The following is a 23,667-nucleotide window of genomic DNA, read 5'->3' as shown; positions in this document are numbered from 1 at the left end:
GGAGAAATTGGAATCTTCATACACCACTAGTGGGAATGTCAAATTGTATAGAAGCTTTGTCTGACAGTTCCTCAAAAGTTTAAACAGAGTTACCACATGACCCAGTAATTCCACTCCTAGGAACATACATAAGAAGACTGAAAACATTTGCCAAGACAAAAACTTGTATATGAATATTCATAGCAGCATTATTCATAATAGCCAAAAAGTGGAAACAACCCAAAGATCCACCAAACAATGAGCTGATTAATAAAAACGTGGTCTATCCAGACAGTGGAATATCATTTGCCCATAAAAAGTAAGGAAACACTGATACATACTGCAACAAGGATGAATCTTGAAAAAACTGTGCTGAGTGAAAGAAGCCAGACACAAAAGACCACATATTGCATGATTCCATTTATACAAAATGGCCAGAATAGGCAAATATAGAGAGACAGAAAGTAGATTAGTGGTTGTCTAAAATGTTGAGAGGGGTGGTGCTGGTTGAGGGAATGAAGGAATGCACTTCTAATGGGTAAAAAGTTTGGGGGGAAGGTGATTAAAATATTTTAAAATTGCTTGTGGTGATGCTTGCCCAACTCTGTGAACTAAAGCCACTGAGTTGTGCAATGTAAATGAGTGAATTTATGGTATATGAATTATATCTCAATGAGGCTGTTAGAGCAAACAAAAAGAAGGAAGAAAGAAAAGTTGCCCCAGTGATTTTGATGTGGAGATGGGTTTGAAAGCCACTGTTCTAAGTTCTTGCTACTCCAAAGGTGGTTCATGGACCAGCACTACCTGCATCACCTGGGAACTTGTTAGAATTGCAGCATCTCAGTGTGGTGAGAACCTGAGATTCTGCATTTTACCAACAACTCTAGGTGATTGAAGTTTGAGAAGCACTGCTTTTAGGTACTACTAAGAATCTTCTCAAACATGTCTACTCAATTACAAATAACCAGACCCAAGACTTTGACCTCCTTAATGCCTAAACTGGATAAGCATGCTAACATCAACAGTTCGTTCAACTATGGGAAAATTCACCAAGGCAATCTATGGAGAAAGCCCCAAAGAGAAGACCTTCATAAATAAATTTCCTTAGTATGTCACAGGAGTTTTAAGTAGTGTTGTTGGAATCTTCCTGGTGAACATAAAAGTGTTTCTGATTTTACTGAAGGGGGAAAAGAGGGTTATGGTAGCCTGAGAGTCAATCAGAGATGAGGTAGAGAGGTTTCAGTAGTTGGAGTTAGAAGAGAGATAGATGCTTGCATCACCTGATGTGGAACCTAAGTCTCTCTCTCTCATTGTTTTTTGTTTGCCTTTGGTTATCTTGAAAATTGTGTGACCTTTCTACCCTGATAAAAAAGAACTGTGACTTTTCTTTCACAGTCTATGTAGGTCATTTCACTCAATTTATCTTATCTCCAACAGTTAGGATGTCTTTATATTTTATTTAATTTTTTCCAGCTTTATTGAGGACATCACGCCAAGTGAAATAAGCCATATGCAGGATGGATGAATACTGTATGATCCCACTTATATATGGAATTCAAAAAAGTCAAAATCATAGAACCAGAGAGTAGGGTGCCTTTTTAAAAATTTAATTCTGCATCACTGAGATGCTATGTTGAACCCCAGGGGCAGTGTTTTCAAGTAGCCAGGCACAGGATGTTCACTTGACATTCCAATTAACAGCACAGGGTCAACTTACCTCGACTGCAGTCCATCACGCAATCACATGAAATTGTAAAAGCCATAAAACATTGCAATAAGGGACCATTTTTATGTTTTTCTTCTATTCACAGTGGCTGTATTGTACAGTTTTTAGATGAACAATTGATAAACCAACTTAGTTTGAGCCTCAGGAATACTCTTTAATAGCTGTATGATTTTGTGCCAGCTATTTGAGCATTTTAAGCTTTGGCATCCACTTCTCTAAATTGATATAATAGGGTCATAAAAGTGTTATAATAAAAAATGTCATAATGCACATAAAGTACTTAATATGCTTCTTAGAACATAGTAAGCTCTCAATAATGTTAGCTATTATTATTATCATCAAGATCCTAAAACAGGGGTATCAGCAATGTTTGACAGCATTTTTGCTTTTAAGCCATTTTATAATCTGACTACCATTTAGTTTAAAAAAATTAAATGTATTTACAGTCAAAATTGACCATCTTTAAAGCAAAATGGATTCAGATGTAGAGCTCTAGGATATCTGGTGAGTTGTCTGAAAGCCTGAGTTAAAGACCTTTACCAGGAGACAGAAGAGCTTGCCTCTGTCCACCTTCTATGGCAATGGAACAAGTCAGCTATCGATAAAAGTGCCTGTTGTGGGCTGATGGGTTGAATTGTGTCCCTCTCAAAATTCGTATGTTGAACTCCTAACCCCTGATACCTCAGAAAGTGACCTTATTTGAACACAGGGTCATTGCAGATGGAACTAGTTACGTTAAGATGAGTTCATCCTGGAGTAGGGTAGACCTCTTATCCAGTATAACTGGTGTCCTTATGAAAAGGGGAAATTTGGACATAAACTCACAAGTAGGGAGAACACTATGTGAAGATGAAGGCAGAGATCTGAGCGATGCTTCTACAAGCCAAAGATTGCCAAAGATTGCCAGTAAACCTCTAGACACTAGGGAAGAAACATGGGACAGATTCTCGCCTTCAGAAGGAACCAACCCTACAGACATCTTGATGTTGGACTTCTAGCCTCCAGAGTTAAAACAACAGATTTCTGTTGTTTAAGGCATGCAGTTTATGGTGCTGTGTCATGGCAGCCCTAGGAAACAAATGCAATGCCAAATGGGTGGCTTGGTAGGAAATAATGCAAGCTAGTGGTTCAGCATATTTAGCATAATTTCAAATCACTTGGAAGGCTCCTTAAAACATATACAGCTGGGTTACATCTCCAGCATCTCTAATTCAGTATATCTGGGGTGAGGTTGAGGAATTTATATTTCTCATCTGTTTCTAGATGATGCTCAGGCTGCTCTTCCAGTAACCACATTTTGAAAGCCATGGATGTAAGTTTTCAGAGAAAGGAGAGATCCCTGGGGATTGGAGAGGGAGCAGTAAAGAACCTGCCAGAGCAGGAGAACACAAGAGCTGAAGTCCTACCTCCTCAGAAAATCCCCCAAATCTCCCCACCATGCCCCCATACCACATTCCTGTAACAAATCGAGGAAGCTAGTTTATTTTTAATCAATAGAATATGTTGTTTTCATATTAGTGGATCCAGCTGCATCAAATCTATCAGAATTAGGAACTGCTACTCTAGATCCTTGAAAAAGAATTTGCCAATGAACTCTCAGGAGTGAACATTTAAGACTTCAGGGTGCATCAGAATTACCTAGGAGATCTGGGACCCATTCTAGACACAATGAAGCAGAATGTCTAGGGGTGAGTTCGAAGCAACTGAATTTTTAACTGGCTCTTCTGGTGATGGACACCAAAGTCTGAAAAATACTCAGTTAGCTTTAGATCATCCCATAATCCACTCAATTTTTTCTCATATGCACTTGAACTCATCTTTGTATCAAGGTGTCGCTCTGAGACAGTGAGATATGGTGAAATGGATGTGAGCTTTGGACTCAGGCAAACTTTGCTCATGTTCTACCTCTGCCCATAAAGAGCTGAATGATTTGGGATGAGTTATGTAGGCTCTCTGGGTCAAGTTTATTCATCTGTCTATTAGGGTGAGCCATACTCTTGCTCTAATTAGTTGAGAATTAGCACTAACATACATACATGCTTTTTTACAAAATAACAGATATTTATTAGAAATAAAAGACATTATCTGCAGTGCTTCTGGGGACTGTGCCTATAATCATTAACTCTTAAAATAGTATCAATAGATAACAATTAAATTCCTTACTATATTTACAAAGTTTTACAGATACTAATTAGCAGGCTATCCCAGATATCTAACAATGCCTAGCACAGAGGAGGCACTACTACAAATTTATTATTGTAATAAAATCATACTTTGTAGCACAAGTGTTAAGAACACAAAACTTGGAGCCATATTGTCTTTCAAATCTTGGATTTGCTACCTAATCTGTCTATGACTCAGTTTCCTCATTCACAGCATAGTAATAAGACAAACTACAAACACAGAGATGCCAGATATATTAAATGAGTTACTATATGTAATATAATAGTAAAATGCTACCTGACACAACTAAGAGCTTCCTTTATTTTTCTTATTCTTATTAATTATATTATTAAGAACGTCAGTATTAAGAGAATGCTAATAAGAGGTTGGTAGTATCAGAGAAATGCAAATCAAAACTACAATGAGGTATCACCTCACACCAGTCAGAATGGCCGTCATTCAAAAATCCACAAATGACAAATGCTGGAGAGGCTGTGGAGAAAGGGGAACCCTCCTACACTGCTGGTGGGAATGCAGTTTGGTGCAGCCACTGTGGAAAACAGTGTGGAGATTCCTCAAAAGACTAGGAATAGACTTACCATATGACCCAGGAATCCCACTCCTGGGCTTGTATCCAGAAGGAAATCTACTTCAGGATGACACCTGCACCCCAATGTTCATAGCAGCACTATTTACAATAGCCAAAACATGGAAACAGCCTAAATGTCCATCAACAGGTGACTGGATAAAGAAGAGGTGGTATATTTATACAATGGAATACTACTCAGCCATAAAAACCGACAACATAATGCCATTTGCAGCAACATGGATGCTCCTGGAGAATGTCATTCTAAGTGAAGTAAGCCAGAAAGAGAAAGAAAAATACCATATGAGATCGCTCATATGTGGAATCTAAAAAACAAAAACAAAAACAAACAAACAAACAAAAACAAAGCGTAAATAAAGGACAGAAATAGACTCACAGACAGAGAATACAGACTTGTGGTTACCAGGGGGGTGGAGGGTGGGAAGGGATAGACTGGGATTTCAAAATTGTAGAATAGACTACACTGTATAGCACAGGGAAATATACACAAAATGTTATGATAACTCACAGAGAAAAAAATGTGATGAGTGTGTATATGTCCATGAATAACTGAAAAATTGTGCTGAACACTGGAATTTGACACAACATTGTAAAATGATTATAAATCAATAAAAAATGTTAAAAAAAAAAAGAGGTTGGTAGTGAGAAACAAGAAAAACTTTTTAGGGAAAAGTGAATTTTGAGAAATAAAAATCAACTGTGTATTATCACACACTGGAAATTTTTCCAAGTCATTATAGTAACTTGTCAGGGAAAGTGATTAGGAAATGAAGTCCTCTAACAAGTCTCATTCGTATAGAGGATCACCACTGGTTACTTGTGCCCCAAGCCTGCATTTTAAAATAAATGAAAATAATGGGGATCAGGGAGCAAGAGAGACAGAGACTGTCTTTCTTAGCCAAAGTAACTACCATATTCTTTACTATCTGTTTGGTTATGAGTTGGATCTATGTGATGAATGGGTGAATATTCACAAATTACCTTAATATTCAGATTTCTCCAGGCAGAGCAGAGCCCTTGTTTAATATTGTTCATTACACCATGGTTTGGGAAATACTACAAGTTTCCCCCTAATATTAGGACCAATTTGGATGCTCGTTGATTAAATTAAAATGCCTGGGAAATATCTAGCACTGTACCAGGCACATGAAGACTATTCAATAAAAGTTAATAGATTAGAAAGAAAACCATACAACAGGGGAAATTCCTACCTATGTTTAGAACCAAGCAACTCATAAATGGAGCCCAGGGTGCAAAAAAAGACGAGCAAGGACATAGAAAGGGAGTTCATGAGTGATGTTGAGTTTCCAGATTTGCCTAGAGCACACTCTGCAGGGCAGATGGATTGTGGGGGGAATCCCAGATTTTGCTCTGTTTATGCCTTTTACCCAGGAGCTACACAAGAGCCAGGGAAGATGGACTCAGAGCCTGAGCTGAGTAAATAAATGATCTCAAGGAAGATGTGGGGGCTTCTCTTTGCTCTGCAGAGGAACATCAGAGTCCTACTGAATCCAACCAGTCTGAGTTTGGTTTCTGGTTCTGTCATTCACTCTATACAATCTTGAGTAAACTTGACTTCTCAAAATCTCTGTCTCCCTATCACTAAAATGAGAATAACAGTAGCTACCTCAAAGGGTGTTCATTTACTCCACACGTAACTTTTTTTGAGTGCTTCCTTTTTGCTGGGTAATGTTTGAGGTCCTAGGAATACAGTAGTGGTAAAATAGAAAAGTCTCTCCCGTGGAGAACAAACACATCATGGAATTTGTGTCCTAGCTGGGGAGACAGTGGCAGAGCAGCTCCCACAGAAGTCTGAACCAGTTGGAGAACCCTTCCTTGTTCTGGGTCCCACTCAAAACTAGCAGCTTTCTCAGTTGATGGAGCACACGCATATGAGGTATACTTTGCCTGCGTTAATCCAAAAAGGCCTGTGATAAGTCACTTTTTCACTTGTAGAAACGGAGAATTTAACCTTAAAAGGGATAACCTGACGCGGCTCAGACCACTGTAAACCCAGAAATTTCCTTGAGATGGGATACCCCTGAATTTTTGTGGGATTAATTTCCCACCTCCTAGCAGACAAGTGTCTTACCAAATGGCTAGAAGAGAGCTGCTACTTCCTCCTCACGAGGTCCAATCAGCATAATACCATCAATACAATGCAATGAGCCAGCGTGAGGTCTTGTGGAAAAGATTCAGATTGCTTCATGACGTTGGGGTGAGGGTAAATATTCAGTGATACATGTGCAAACGGTGCTTTAATACAGTTCTAGACCAGAGCAAATCCTTGACGAACGTTACCTGTTGCTGTTCTGCTGAAAATCGATCTTGTACATCAGGATGCTGGGCAGGGGCCAGCGGCAGCCGCCAAGGAAATCTGCTCATAGAATCAGCTTCTTTTCTACAAACCACTCTGGTATTTCTTCTCCTTATTTACCATAAAATTGTTTTTCACATAGATATGAATGAATGTTACACGCTACATCCCGATAAATATTTCTCAAATTAAAGCACCACTTAATTGCATCTCAGCAATGCTCCCTTGTGACTGCCCCATTAGGCTTAATGAATAATTCATCAGCTTCCTGGGGTGCGTTCCACTGATCTTAAGAACAAGAAGAAATCATTCTTTGGAGTTTGCTTTTAGGCTCCACTTTTTCCTCTTCGCAAGGGCAGGCACACAGCTGCCTAGTGGGGCGAGAGATGTCGCAGGCGAGCAGACGATGGAAGGGCAGGCCTAAGCTCGGACCCGCCTCTCAAACCCTCCTAGTCCTGGGACAGGAAGGCTGTTTGGGGACCCCTGCCCTCCCCAGACTCTTGAACAGCAGCTGCCTCCTAGGCGTCGAGGTTAACCTGCTCCAGGCCGAGGGCAAAATAGACCCCGGCCAGCAGGCGAGCTACAGATGGCCGGGACTTCGCTCACACAACCGGAGGCAAAGGGAGGACCGTTTGGGATCCACAGGCTGCAACTGTTGGGCTCCAGAGGGAGCCTGTGGTCACAGTGGCAGCGAAAAACCTCCTTTCTCCCCATGGAGCTATGGTGGATGGAGAGAGGGGTGGGATGATGAAAGAACTTTCTTTTTATCTTTCTACTATCTTTCCTCCATCCCAGGGCATCGCCTGTTTTGCAGGAAGCAAATTGGACATATGTCCATTTGACATTTTTTCCTATTTCCATTAAAGGCCAAGAAATTCCGTCTATGACTTTCTCCCCTTCCAGAAAGGAAGTCCTTAGAACTTGCCTGTAAGACCCCGAATGCACCCCAGATGGAGAAGAGGGATTGAGGCTCTTCACACCAGAGCCTGCCTGCTCCTTTGTGTAAAAACCATAATAGCTATCATTTATACAGAGTCAGCTTATGTCTGCAAGGGTTATCTCATCTAATACCCACGATGTAAATACTACTGTTACCATCAGTTTACAGATGAAAACACTGAGACTTATAGACGTGAGCCAACTTGCCTAAGGCCACATAGAAAGCAATGAGGCTGGGTTTAAAACCCAGGTAATCAGGTTCCAGAACCAGAATTCTCAAATTTCCATAATCTCCCCACCCCATCCCACCCCTTCTTGACTTGTGTCTTCTCTTTTCCATTCCTTTCTTTTTCTTTTAAATTTTGACCGCAGTTTGTGATTTGACCTACGTGAATGACAAGCTCCTATGTCTTTATTTGCTGTTTGGTGATAAGAATAGTGAATGTATGGGATTCTGTAAGCTTAGTTCTTTTACCCTTATAAGTTTTCCTTGTTTTTTATAATTTTCTTGGGAGCTATCTGAAATATAAGGAGCATACAAACCGATATGGTCTAGATTGCCAAGAAACTTGTAAAGTCACATGCAAGAGTTGTATCCAGGCAATATACTGGAAAACTCTGCACTGGAAGTGAGATACTTGGGTTATTATGCTGCCTCTGCTCCCTGCTGGCTGAGTGACCCCAGGTCCATCACTTAACTCTCTGAGCTTAGTTTCCTTATCAGGACAATGGGGGAAAGGTGTAATACCCCACCAGCATTGTTTTGAGGATTACACACAGTAAGATATGTGCTGGGTCTCTTTGCTTTCTGTGTAATCCTTCCTTCTGTTACCTTTCATCAATGCTGTGTCACCAAGGGAAGGAGGTGGCAAAATGAGAGGAGAGGAGACTAAAACAGCTAAAGCTGTGGTTAGGAAGAAAAGTAAAATGACTTTTCTCCATTCTGCAAGGACCCTCCTGGGAGGTACCCTCTCTCTCCAGGACGAGCTCCAGCAGCTCTTCTTCCTAGCTCCCTTCCTTGAAGGGCCCAGCTTGTGGGGAAAGTGTCAGCCTGGTTACTGCAGTTTCCAGACTCAGCTCTAAATCATAAGCAACCACCCTCATTTCCCTGACACAGGCAGCCTATAAACCAGAAAATGCCCTTTGTCAGTTCATCAGTGACATGAAAAGAAATGTGCTCCCTGATTGAGCAGACAATCCAAATTTGGGGGGTAGTCACCATGCCTTCCTCTTGGCACTCCAGAATATAATGAGAAATGGAGGCACACAATGAAATTATGCCTTCATGGATTAGTTTGTTGTAGATTGGTTGAGAAAAGAAAAGGAAAAGAAAAAAAAAAGACAAAACTTCTGGAAATGATTATAGCCAAAGAGGATGGATGGTTTTCTTCTCAGTTTGTCTCTAGGGAACAACTTTGACCTTTGTTTCTTCATCATTCTCCTTATTCTCTGCAGAAGAGTCATTGCACTGACCTGAAAATCAATATTGAACCCCCAGCCATCTTTCCCCGTCCATCCTGTAGGCGTGAACAGCTTGTGTAGCTGCCCTCAGATCATCTGTCTCCCTGTTGCTGTCACTCTTCTCCCTCTCTCTGGATTTCAGTCTTCTCACTATTGCAAATCTCCCCCAGATTGTGACTACCCTGTTTTCAGGTCTGTCTCAAATAAGACCTTTCAAGACTTATCAGCACCCTCTACACCTACCTCAGGTCCTTTCTTTTGGGGATGTGGATATCTTTTTAAATGGGAGAAAGAAGAGAAAGAAGCCAGACAATTTGTGACAATAAACACAAACTAGAGCAGGACAGGGTTGAGGGTTGGCTAGGGATGTGGGAGAGAAAACCTCAAGCCACCTGTTTGGAATAGATTAGTGAGGTTTAAACAAAAACATCCCCTAGTCACCACTCAACCTCTGGAAAAATGGTGCATTTTCTAATTTCTACTCCCACACTTTGCCTGGAAAAGGGAGAAATAAAAGGAGGGTGACTTGAGAGAAGATGGGGTAAAGCTATCTCAGAGAAAGATGGAGCACTGGGTTGGGGCTCCTGGGGTGGTCCACACTCTGACATGGAGAGTGGGAGACAAAACTGCAGCCGCAGTAGGCTACCTCTGCTGAACAACTGCCAGATCCCAGAACAAAGGTTTCATTTTATGGGGGTGCCCAACCCTCCTGAGATAGGACATTATCTGCTCTTGGATGACAGTGACCATAGCACAGTGATGCTATTTCCTGAGTTAAAAGGCAAAACAAGTAAACTGATTAAAATCTTTGTAAATTGGCAAATGCAGTTTTATAGGGAGATTATATATCTTATATAAGTACATTTATTGAGAATTAAATGATTTTATTAGAAAATAATAAAATTAAGACTGTTCTAGAAAAAGCTTGAATATATGGATGTACCAAACCCATTCTTGTAATCACTGCTGTTCCCTTTAAGCTCCCTGCCTGCGCGCGCACACACACACACTTAGACACACACAGGCTTACTATGTGGGTGTTCTGAAACCACTTATTCTGATCATTGATGCTTTTCCATCATGTTCTCCTGGGGAAAAACTCTAATTCCTAAGAAGGTCCTTATTAGTGAACTTGTAATACCTGGCTGATGCAGGTGACTGTACTCAGTTACGGTTATGCTGACATTTAGACAGGTCACCTTGGCCTCCAAATCCCCCTTGTGTGGACCATGGCATTGGCACTCATTGTTGTGCTTTGTTTTATTTTTTATTTTATTTTTTAATTGTATAGTTGATTCATAATATGCTAGTGTTTTATTAATTTTGCAGTTATGTTCCAAATGGATTGAGCCAGCAGGGACCACTAAGGACCCTCTAGTGCTGATCATTCTGCAGTGTTAATTGCTTGTTTACGTAGCAGCCTGCACACTAGGATGTTCTCTATTTAGTCAAGGACTCTGTTGTTTTTCTATTATATCCTCAGCCCCCAATTGTCATTAGATATTTAAGGAATAAGTGAATGTGTTTCTTAGAGTTTCTATAATTCAAGGTGTTGAGAAGCTGCACTCAGGGGATAGCAGTGGCAAAATACAAGTATTTCCCATGAGGGTCCTCCCAAGAGGATCAGAATGGGATCATACGTGAGCATGACGGCCTTGTAAGAAGTCTGTGACCCTGGGCACCCGACACAGATAAGGGCCAGGGTCTGCCAAGCTTTCAGCCATCAGGTATAAGGCATAAAGCAAGAGAGAACTTTTTAAAAGGAAACAAGCCATAGACTGTACAACAGCAAGAGTGAACCCCAAGTGTAAACTATGGACTTTGAGTGATTATGATATGTCAATATAGGTTCATTGATTGTAACAAATGGACCACTCCAGTGGGAGATGACAGGGGAGACTACACATGTGTTGAGATAGGGAGTATATGGGAAATGTCTGGACCTTCCACTCAATTTTGCTATGAACCTAAAACTGCTCTAAAAATAAAGTCAATTTAAGAAAAAAAAAAAAAGAAAAGGAAAAGATAAAGAGAGGAGGAAAAACATAAAGGAGAAAGAAGAGAGAACATAGGAGGTCATGTGCAAATCAGGTCTCGTCCTTCCACCTTAGTGGCCTTCAGATCACAGGCTGGCAAACCTGACCCAAAATATAGGGACTCCACCATGAGCGCAAACAGGCTGATAGTCTTGACTTGCATTTAACATAGTGTTATTGGGCATACAGCGAGAGTGTCTGGGCATTAATGTGCATTTTCTTATGCACGGAGAAGAGGCAATTTGGAAAAATCTAGTTAATGTATTTATTTCCATGCCTATCATAATGAGATTTTTCTGACCCAAAGCTCAGGGCACATAGTCTGATATCCCTCCTGATGTAGAACAGACATTGAATACTTGAACTATTGCAGATTTAAAATACATGTTTTAAATCCATTTTACTGAAACTCCAGACAATAAAAGAAATGAAAGATAAAAGTCACTCTAATATTGACCCTAACCCTCATCCTAATTCTCCAATTCAGACTCAAGGTTGTTTATAGAACTTATCGCCAACCCTCATATATGAACCGTAATTAAATTCCACAAATGTAAAACTATAAATATACATTCTATTATTTCTAAGTTATATTATTAAAAAGTAGTCTCTCGTGAAATTTACATATGCTGGTTTGATAACTTAAAAGTAATTTTTCTCTGAATTTTAATTTTAAAGAAATATTGGAAGAGATGTTTTCATTAAATCATTCTTTCATGCTGAATACCAACTGTATAAATGGAAAGCTGGAGTAGGGAAGATGGCCCCCCCCCTTTTTTTTTATGTCATTTATTTCTCTTGTAAGAATGTCTTCCTAATATGAATCTTCGGTCTGTTACGTGTGGTAAAAATATTTTCTTCCAATCTACTAGCTACTTTCTACTTTTTATTGATTATGGTACATAGTTTATAAGTTATGATTAATGGAATTTATCAGTATTTTCCTTTGTGATCTTTGCTTTCGTGAATATCTTTCCTACACTAAAGAATTTTCTTTTGTTAATAGTTTTAGTATTTATGTCTTTCATCCAACTGAGATAGAAGTCTGATTTTTTCCAAATGGAGGGCCAATTTATTGAATAACCCATCCTTTCAACTCTAATCTAAACACCAGAGCCATAAAATACCAAATTTGTATATAACATACTTATATTTCTAACCTCTATTTTGTTTCATTGACCTACTTGGCTATTCCTGCATCAACAATGTATTGTTTCAATGAATACAACTTTATTTTCTTTTCTATTGGGAGCTGTTGGCAGGTCCTTGCTCTGTATTTCCTTTCTAAAATTGCCTTGGCTATTCTTGGACATTTTCCCTCATAAAATTTGTAGATTCATCCTGTTGAATTCCATTTTTTAATCTTTTTTATATTTTGACTAGGTTTACATTGAATATGTAGATTATATGGAGGAGAATTGACATTGAAAAACATTGAGTATTTCTCCATCCTTCAATGGTCAAACCTATTTATTTGGTGGTTTTTTGTTTGTTTGTTTGTTTGTTTTTGTATCTTTCACAAAAGGTTTGCAATTCTCTCCACAAAAGTCTTATGGAGACTTTTTAACATTATTTCAATTTTTGAATGAGATCTTTCTTTTTGTATTATATTTTCTAATGAGATATTACTGGTATATAGGTAAGTTTTTTTTTAACATAGTATTTTCTAGTAAATGCCTTAATGTACTTTTTCTGTTTTCTTGATGTTGCCAATACTGGTGAGAAAGGTGAAGGAAATATGCCAATTAATACTATTCTACAAAATTAACTACCTGTAGAGAACTCATGAAAACATACTAAAATATGTGTTACATCATGAATTCAGTATAAAAATGAGTCACTATTAAACTCTGGTCAGGAAGTATGGTTCCCAAAACTATGTGCTTACAATGTAGATGTTGTTACCTATAAAATTATCCAGCATCATATTCCATCCCCAACACCCCGCCAGCTCCTCCAGGTTCCTAAAACAAGTGATTACTATCACTGCTTCCCTACTCTTTTCTTAGTCAGAACCCCCCCCCCCACCATCCCACCACCCAACCCTGATATCTTAGCTCAATGGTGTGAATCACCATACCTACCTCTTGCCTGTCCTTTCTATCCATCACCTCTTCTCTCCTTCTCTCCTGGATCAGCAGTCCCATTAATCCAATAAGAAACTGTCATTTTTTTTAAATGGGCAAAACAGGAAAGTAAGGTTACATTGACCTTTCCCATCCTAACAATGTCTAAATGCTAACTGCATCATGCATGGAATTTTTGAAAGAGGGAGGAGGGAGAGCCAGAGATAAAAAGATCCTTTCCTCCATATTTCCTCTGGTTTTGTCTTCAGAGTAATAAAAACCAACCACAATAACTAGCGTGTACTGAGCACCTACCAAGTGCTGCGTCCTGTACAGGGCGTTTAGATGGCCGTACCACCTGGTACGCACCCGATCTTGTCTATACAAAGTATTTAGTACACATCATATCTAAGTCCCCTGACAAGCCTGTAAGGTAGAGACTATTATTATGCCCACTGTGGAGAAAAGGAAACACCAGTTCCTTGTAGGATAAATAACTTTCCAAATTGCGTAAATAGTAAGTTTGGCTAGGAATTAACCCCAGCAATATGACTCCAACCCTTATGCTAACCCACTAACAGTAGGAAGAAAGTATGGGGCACAATAATAGCAGAGGTTATTCTATCTGACGTATATATCTCTGCATTTGTGACACTAAAGCTTAAGAGGTTTTACAGTATTTCACTGCTCAGCACAGTCATCACTGTTTTACCCATGAAGTATGCCCATATTTCAGGCTAACCACAGGACAGAAAATAGAGTCTCTTGGCTACATTGAAGCACAGATTTGGGGTTACGGTCCCCCAAAATGCTCCTGGCCCCATGACTGCAGAGAAAGAAGAGGACAAATGGGATTATATTTTACCACATCCATCTTTTGCAGGATTCTATGAACTTCAGGCTGTGTGATCGTGGGCGTGTCTCTTAATTTCTTTATATTTCAATTACTTCAAAGGTAAAATAATGATAATAATAGGACTGGTAGGGTTGCTGAAAGAATTAAATGAGCACATATTTGGTGCTCAGAAGAGTGGCTGGCACATCTTGAAGCGTCATATAAGGGTTCCCATCATCCTTAGATCTTTCTTAATTCAGGGTAATAATCTCAAATCAATTTTTATTCCAACATCTCAAACCAATTTCCAATTGGGGAAGTGGTATGAAAATCCAAATATTTGGGTTTTTCAAAAGATTTTAAAAGGTTTTGGCCTTTTTATTTTCAGACTGTGAAATAAAATTCATATTTTATGATAAGACAAGGGAAAATTTAAACATGAAAAATTCTTCTCTGCCCTTTGACCTCCTCTCTCCCCACACTGTGCATAGTGTATCTACATTACACATGGACCAAACCTCCCCCATCAGCAGGAATACCTGCTCAACCATAAAGAGCAACATTCTCCCAGCATCAACAAGACAACTCCTTAAAAGATAACTTTCCTTCTTGAGTTTGTAAGGGGTCACATGACCCACTGGGATGATGCTTAGGTGTGGATTATGGAAACTGTCAACTAGATGTTATTTGATGTATGGCCCCCATCTCAGAAAACTTTTAAAACTGTGCCCTGATTTCTAACTGGTGAAACAGGTCTCAGAGCTTTCTGAGGGGCTCTTACCAGGTTAAATAGACTCAAATAAAATTTTCAATTTATTTATTAGTTCAACTGATTAATTTTTCGTTGACAAGATCTATACGCTTTTCAAAGACAGCGTGATGTATATGTTTCTGATTCACTGTAAAGGGTATTAGTTTGGCTTCTTCTCCCCTTCCCCTCTCTGAAAGCCACTTACTAGTCATCTACTATGAACCGTTTTGGAAAATGAACACCTTTTAAGGGTTTTTCCTTTGAAGTAGAACATGATGTTTTGGCGAAGTACAAATCTTCAACAGTATACACATGCTTCTGAGGCTGGCCTCCTGTGTGCCTTTGTTACCATTCTAAATCTCCCTGTAATTGACTCATGAGCACTAGGCTAACTCCTGCCTCATTTCAGCCAGTGAACCTTTGCTGGTTCTCACCTGTGCAGTCTAGACTAACTCGGCTGTGACAGACTCTGCCAAACTATTGTTGAAGAAAGCCTCAGAAGTAGGAACAGGAAGCCTATTCAGGGATCGAGTTACCCTGATACGGATCTGTCCTTCTGTGTTGCCCTCCTGATCCTTCACCCACTTTTTATATTCCCATTCCCTGTGGCCTTATCTTGACTCTGACTCTTTGACTTTGGGTCCTCTTGAACTGAGCCTCTCTCATGGTAGTAGATTTCTAATTCTCCAGCACCCAGCCTGTTCTGTGACCAACCCCAGCCTGCCCCGCTGCCTACCACCTGAGCTTGCCTTTGGATTTGGACAATTAACCTTGGCTCCAAGCACTCAGGGGTGACTTCAGCCATCCTGCCCCAGGGCTGATATAGCCCTACCTTTGTTCCCTTTATGTCCCTGTGAAATGGCTTGGCATCCTAGTTGAGGAAGCTTGCTGAATAAGGAGACTCAGAAAGATTTTTTTTACTCTACCAGGATGTGGGTGATGTATTCTGGCATTGCAAAGCCAAAGACAACATTCAGAGAACCTTGTTTATTCTTTTTCTGCATAATCTTGGTATGTCTGAGTTTCTAAAACCCAAGTATACAACTTTTTAGTATTACTTTCAGGAAAGGACCTCAGGGGTTCTGTGCCCGTTAGTGTATGATTTCATCTAGTTTTAGAACCATATATGTAATGAACAGACTAAAAACCATACATAATTGGTTGTATGGTTTTTAGACTGGGGTTGTTATCATTCTTGTATCATCAGCTGTGTGACTTTGGCCAGTCCTTTAATTCTAAACTTCAACTTCCATTTATGTAAATCTGGGACCAAAAACTCCACTAAACTTTATGATTTGAGATTATAAAATGTGTCTTATTTTTACGAGACTCTTCTCCTACAATTAACCCAGGAAATGTTCTCCAAAATATTGATTTCACAAGGCTGATAGAAGATTCAAGTAAATTAAGATATGCATAATCACTTTGAAAATTGCAAAGCACAAAATAAGTGTTTTTGTGATTGTGAATGAGTTGTATGCCAAAAGTTGTTACAGAATCCCTTTGCTCCCCCTCCTTTGTGACTTCATCAGGCTTGTCCTGCCCCCATTACAGTATGTCCTTATCTCAACTTCCCACTAGACTGTAAACTCCTTGTAGAACACTGTGGTCTAGGCCTGGGTCATTATCTGTACTAGTAAAATATAAACCACTTAGTATAATCCAGGCTACATCATAAGTGCTTTACATATATTAGCTCATTTAATTCTCACAAAATTGTATGAGATATAAATTACTATTGTATCCATTTTATAATGTGGAAACTGAAGTATAGAGAGTTTAAGTGACCTTCCCAAGCACACAGGGTCTGTGAGTGGCAGAGTTGGGATTTGAACCCAGATAAACTAATCTCAGGATCCATGCTGTTAACTGCTACATTATATTGCCCTGGTTGGGTGGATAGATGGGTGGGTATATAGGTAGGTTTTTACATTTACTATTGTTCTTTATTATCCTGAGACACAGACAAGACTATAATATAAAAAGCATGAAGATTGTAATTAAATATTCATGAGGTATCAGAGTGGAATTCTCTAATATACAAATGTTTCCAGTGAGAATCAAACCTGAATGATTATCTAACCAATGCTTTTTTTCCATTGTAATCAACAGAAAAATGTTGAATTTTCTATATCTAAACAGCAATTATTGGCTACATTTTAAAGTACTTTTTTCCTGTTTTTAAATCTAGTGTTAAATTCACTATAGAAAATGTGTTTTAAAGATACACAAACATTTATGTGATATGTATAAATAATGACAGGAAAGGGGAATATGAAAGGATTATATTTCCCTCTCCCCAATTTATCTGAGGACTAATGGTGCCCAAGGTCTGGGTCCTTCAAGGCTGAGTTTTTAAATTCTACCCTAAATAAGCTACCCAAGGGACTCTAGTGAGCTTGGAAACTACAACTTTAAAGGAAAAATGGCTTCTGCCAACAAAGACACATCCATCCTCCACCCTGTCTACTTACACAACCCCCCCTTCACCCCTTCTCCTCATTCATACAGTAACTATCCTCTGGATACATTATCATTTTTGTCTAGCTGGTTTGCTGTTGTGTATTTCTCCCCTTCCTTATCTCGTTTACTCCTATGTTTCAGTATCCTCGAAAAAACATCAACTCTCATACTTTTTGTCCAGTTCAGATCTGTGTACTGAACCGCTTGCTCATCAGACATTTTTGTGTGGATGTTTTACAGGCATCTCAAAGTCAGTATATCCAAGCCAGAACAAATGAGCCTCCCCTGCAAATGTGTTCCTTCTAAGAGTAAATGGCACCAGCAGAACCAGAAAACTGGAAATCTTATTGATCAGCCTCATCTTCACAGCTTATGCTTGCTTGATCCACAAAGCCTAAGTCCATCTATTAAGTATCTCAAAGCTCCATTCCCGTTCCCTCCCACCTCTGTAATCAAGCATTATATCTCATCTAGACAACCATGGAAGCCTAACAGATATCCCTCTTCCATTCCTGCATTTCCCCAATTTATTCTAACCCAGCAGATTCAAGAGGAAAATCTGACTATATTATTTCCCAGCTTACATCCTTTCAAAGTCTACCAAGTGCTTTTGGGAGAAAGGAAAATAACCCTTACTGTGGTCCCAAAGACCTGGTGGTTCTGCTCCCACCGACTTCTGCAGCTTCATCTCATGACCCTCTCCCCCTGGCTTTCTAACATATGGGCCTTTCATGAATTCCTTGAAATGTACCGAGTTCTTTCTGGCACCTTGTAGGCCTTTGAACATGCGATTCCCTCTGTCTGGAACTCTCCCTTCTCCGTTTACTAATTAGTCAATCCCACATTCATCTTTTGAACCTGAACTTAAATGTCACTCCAGTGGAGAACTCATGCTTGCCCACCCACTCCTGCAGACCAGATCAGGTCCCCCCACTATACACTTTCCTGATACAGTGTCCTTTTTCTCCACTGCACATGTTGCACAATGTATTTTCCTTTGTTGTCCTCATTATGGTTTATTATTTTTACAATTATTTGTTTTCATCTATCTCTTCTGATAGACTGTAAGTTCCATGAAGTCAAAGACCGATCTTGTTCACGGTTCTGTTTATAGTGAGTAGCACACATCCTTGAATGAATGTGTGAATGGACTAATGCTATTCTGATAGTTTGGAGGAGAATAATAATAGATAGATGAAGCACCCTTTTTATTTTATCCTCGTAACAGCTGTGTGAGAAGATATTATTATCACGTTTTCATAGGTGAGGAAGCCAAAATTCATAGACATAAGGTAACTTGTCCAGGCTGTTCAGGGCAATTCTACCAAGAAGAGGGACCAGAGGGTTTACTACATATTTTAAAGAATATGTAATTGCTTACTAATAAATTTCTCCAGCTTCTTTGTCATTTGTAAAGGCTAAGTGGTATTAGTATCTCTTTGGCATTTCTACGTTGTTTGTTAGGATGAGCAAAACCAGTTACCACCACCTCCCATTTAGGGCAAAACCTACTAAAACCTTTAGGGAAAGTCCTGATCAAAGAAGAAACATTTCACATTCATTGAAGTGGAAAATACACAGGGAATGGAGCTGGATGGGTTAAGGCAAATTAGGTAGAAAAAAAGTTGGTGTGATAAAAGCAGGAACAAAGAAAATGGATGAGATAAAGGAAGAAAGAGAAGGAGAGTTAAGTACAAGGACACAGGGAAACAAAGAAAGAAAAACAGCTTTCTCAAGTCCTTGGGAGAGACCAGAGGAGCACATAGCGAGGAAGATACTGTCTGAGCTTCTAACAAAAATAGTGGTGTTTCTGAATACCCACGTGTTTAGTAGTAAATAGACAGAACATCTGATGACTACCTGGATTGTGCATGCCAAGATTCTAGAGTATTTTTGATGACTCAAGATTAAAGGAACTTTTATATTTATTCCTAATGTATTTGAATACAGGTGCAAGTGAGAGGAAGTTAGAGGAATAGGATTTCCTCCTCTATCCTAGCCCAAATTAGACGTCGTGTCCCCGTCTCCTATGCACTGTTCCCCCTCTGGCACCAACTCTGACGTTTGCCCTGACCCCTGTTGAATTAAACAAGGAGGTCATCAGGCTGAGGTGACTCTACTGCCATAGTAGCTTATGTAAGCAAACCAAAATCCAAGCCTGCAAGTGCCTCAAGGTTACGAAATCAAAATGCTAAGGACAAGCAGTCACAAACAGCCAACCAGGCTTTACGCTATAGCCAATTGAATAATTTCCTTTCTTGCTTCTGGTGCTGCCGGACTGGAATCAGTTTTTGCTCACATAAACTTAACATTTTTAATATACCTCAGTTCATCTTTTAACATCTCCTGGGTTATTCCACGGACCAGCATTGATGGGAAAATCATTTTACTCTTCTGAGTCTGTTTCCTTATCTTAAAAGTAGAGGGAATCATTCCTGGCTGGTTTTTCTCAGTGTCTTTTGGCTCATAAAATTCAGTAGCAGAAAGGACTTGAAGGGATAATGTCCAGAATAAACTCAAACACGGTGTATGAATCTCTACTGCATTGTCTCACCCACCCACCAAATGTTCTTTATTCTTTCACCCTTCCCTTAGACTCCAGCACTTTAAATTTTAGACTTTTAGTATCACTTAATCTATAAAATAGTTTTTCTGGAATTATGTTCATATACATGGAAAAATGTTGTAGTCTTTAAAAACTAAGGTGATACAGATTCTGTTTTATGCATTATATACAAAGACACATAAAGTGAGGCTAAGTGAAAAAAACATCAGTTTTAGAAAATATTTTTAAATAAAATCTAGATTTTAAATGTTGTTTTGGAGGCCAAAGAGGGGAAAAAAGTAAATCTTGAAGGTTTATCTTCGAGGATGTCATTCCTCTATACCAGTGGTTCCCAAGGTGTGATCCTGGACCAGAAGCAGCAGTATCACCTGGTTATTTGTTAGAAATTCAATATCTCTGGTGCCATCCAAGATGTACTGAATTAGAGACTCTGAGGTTAGAAATGAGCAATCTGTTTTCTAATAAGCCTTGCTTTGAAGTTTGAGAATAATTCCTTTATGCTGCAAAGTGGGAAGCTTGGAGGGGAATCCAGGAGAGTAGACAGGGAACAGAACAAGTGTGTGTGGTGTGTTTTTATGATTAAAAAATGAGGATAATATTAGGTTGAAGGGTGTGAAAAGCCAATCGTCAACCATTTTTGACCTACATAAAATGCACAATATGATTCAATCTAAAAATGTGTAGTTTTAGGAATTATTACGAGGATAAGGTAATTCATGTGAAAAAACCTTGCACAGAGCCTGGATGTGAAAGTTTGATAGACATTAGTTTCTCTTCCTTTTTCCTAATGCTCTTAAACAGACTCATCAGGGGCTCTATTCTCAGAGTAGTACTCTAAAGTAACTGTCAGCTATGCTTTCCACTGCCCAGCGAAGATCACTGGCAGGCGACTCACCCCCAATTCCCCAGAAGGAACTGTGTTATTAGGAGAAGAGTGTGCCGCCAGCTCACGCTCCTTCTAAGAAAATACGTAGTTCCCACTCTCTAGTAACTAAAACAAGTCAGAGTAAGACAACGTCTAGATGTTGGGCCAAAATAGCAGCCAGATTTATTCCCATCTCTTGCTTCTTTCAGGTATATGTGTACATCTAACCCTTCCAAAATGTTCTTTCCTTCCAGCTACTTTTTTGCGGTTACATTCTTGTAAAAGAACTGGCTTCCAGGAAGAGAAAGAGATGAGCACAGGGTCCAACATCAATTCTGAAGCAAGCTATAAATACAAAGGTAAGACTCTGGCAGATTTCTTTGGTCATTTTGGGTTTGTCAGTCAGTGGGGTGCAAGAGGTTGTGTTATTGGAAATGGCCTAGAAAGAAAAAGAGAACACCTCTGATCAATCTCTGTTAACTAGATGAGTAATGTTGAGTCTGGATGATTAAGCTAAATGCACCTTGTAATCTTTGATAGCTTCAAAGGAGAAAGGTGGAGATGAAGTTGGAGGAGGAGGAAGAAAAAAGGAGAGTAAAGGGAAAGGGAACAGAATGCTTTTCTTGGGTGTCTATGCCCTTTCCCCAAATTAAAGTCCAATGCTTAAGGAATCAGAATGCTGTCATATCCACCTTTAATTCGTGCTCCCTCCCATGAAGGAGAGATGGACAGTCAACCATCAATACTTATGAATGGCCTCAGAGACAGAGTAAAGGATCTATAGATTTCCATTTAGTAGGTGGTTGACGGGATATACACTTTATCAGTTGCCTCAGTTAGTGAAGACTTGCTATGGACTAAATCTTTGTGTTCTCCCAAAATTCAATCTTCAATGTGATAGCATTTACAGATGAGGCCTCTGGGAAGTAATGAGGTCATGAAGATGGAGCGTAGTGTCCCTAGAGTAAGAGACCAAAGCTCTCCCTCTCTGTGCCGTATGAGGATACAATGGGAAAGTGGCTGCTTATAAACCAGGAAGAGGGTCTCTCCCAGAACCTAATCATACCAGCACCTTGATCTTGGACTTCTGGTCTCTAAAACTGTGAGAAATAAATTATTGTTTAAGCCACCCAGCCCAAACTAAGATAAGACTCTTTAGCCATTCAGATTTAAAAATAATAATGCCCGTCTTTACCAGCTGCCCCCTGCTTCAAATTGATGTATTATATCAAAGCACCTGTCCTAGTTGGGAATAATCCAGATGCTCAAGAAACCACATTCTATGTGGAATATTAATACCCTGCATCTTTGTTGGCTCTCACTGACTTATTGGGGGGGAAACAAATCTGTCCTTCTCAGTTCATTTCCCAAGCACACAGTCAGATGGATAATAATCTCCCAGCTCAGACGTGAGTTTACGGTACATCTGCAGAGCTTATAATGATGTATTTTCTTCTTAAGATAATCTCTATCTTGCCTCCTAGTCTAAGTCATTTGACCCCAATCTTACAGATCTACCACCTGATAGATGAAGGCAGGGCCACTTTGCAACCCAGTCAGGGTGTGATATGAGTACTACAACTCATAAGGAGTCTAACAATCTTGAGATAATTGGAACCAAGTAAAGGCAATGTATTATGTATTATTCTTTCTTAATTATTCTTGTACATCCTCTATTGCAGGTAATCTTGTTCTGAATATATATATGTACCTGATCATAGGGGGAAAAAACACCTACTTGTCATTTACTGTGAGCTAGATACCTACATCAGGCTTCTCTGTCACCTAATCATTAAACTTATATTCTACTCTAAATAAGACAAAAATCCTATCAACTATAAAAGCCTCAATGTATTTAATTTTTTTTCCTTTCAACCTGGCCTTTCAAACCTAGTCAAAGAAGATGTTAAAAAAAAAAGGATGAAATGTGCTTGACTTATAGTAACATGAAGTCAGCATAATACTTTACACACACACACACACAGAGTCTTTATTTCTCCTGAGGACTCAGTGGCTTGTTTCCTTTATTTTACCTCACTCTTCACTCTCTTATAGTGGCCCCTACAGAATTGCCAGCCCGAAACACAGCATGAGAGGATCTTCTCAGAGGTTCAAGAGAGCTCCTCTCTGCCAGCTCTCAGCAGCACACACTGTATTCTCCCCGCTTATGTCAGATTTATTAATGCATAAGCGCCCTTAGCCCTCCCTTTGCCCTCCCCCGTGTTAGTTTGCTAAGGCTACTATGAAAAAGTACCTCGGACTGCGTGGCTCAGACAACAACAATTTATTTCCTCACAGTTTTCAGTTTTGGAGGCTAGAAGTCCAAGATCAAGGTGTCAGCATGGTTGGTTTCTTCTTCTTTCTCCTTTCCTATCTTCATATGGTCTTCTCTGTGTGTATCTGTGTCCAGAAAGACAGATACTGTATATCACCTATATGTGAAATCTAAAAAAAACCATACTCATAAAAATAGAGCATACTGGTGGCTGCCAGATGTTGGAGGGTGGGGAAATGGTTGCTCAAATGGTACAAACTTCCAGTTACAAGGTAAGTAAACTCTGGGGATCTAATGCATAGCTTGGTAATTATGGTTAACAATGCTGTATTATATACTTGAAAGTTGCTAAGAGAGTAAATCTTAAGTATTTTCACCACACCCACAGACACATACACACACAGAGGTAATTATGTGAGGTGATGGACAGGCTAATTAATCTTATTATGCTACTTATTTTGCAGTATACATGTATCAAATCATCATGTTGTATACCTTAAACTTACACAATGTTGTATGTCAATTAAATCTCAACAAGCTGGGGAAAAAAGGCAAGAGACTCAGGCCATGAGGTTAGAAGGTAATCAGGGGCCCGACAGAATAGGGCCTTTTGAAAGT

The 23,667-nt window shown here is 39.4% G+C and overlaps 2 long non-coding RNA genes across 2 annotated transcripts in view; one reads left to right on the top strand and one right to left on the bottom strand.

Moving 5' to 3' along the window:
* Positions 1-23,667, bottom strand: part of LOC116667737 — a 73,109-nt gene that overhangs the window by 37,609 nt on the left and 11,833 nt on the right. Inside the window, exon 2 of the long non-coding RNA XR_004324760.1 lies at positions 23,029-23,174. This is a non-coding gene — a long non-coding RNA (uncharacterized LOC116667737). The remainder of the gene's footprint in view (positions 1-23,028; positions 23,175-23,667) is intronic.
* The window catches only part of LOC116667738, a 158,297-nt gene continuing 155,481 nt past the window's right edge, over positions 20,852-23,667 (top strand). The window contains exon 1 of the long non-coding RNA XR_004324761.1: positions 20,852-21,133. This is a non-coding gene — a long non-coding RNA (uncharacterized LOC116667738). The remainder of the gene's footprint in view (positions 21,134-23,667) is intronic.

Source organism: Camelus ferus, chromosome 12 (assembly GCF_009834535.1).
Source record: "Camelus ferus isolate YT-003-E chromosome 12, BCGSAC_Cfer_1.0, whole genome shotgun sequence".
NCBI classification, from domain to species: domain Eukaryota; kingdom Metazoa; phylum Chordata; class Mammalia; order Artiodactyla; family Camelidae; genus Camelus; species Camelus ferus.
This window is presented reverse-complemented; position numbering and strand designations above follow the sequence as displayed.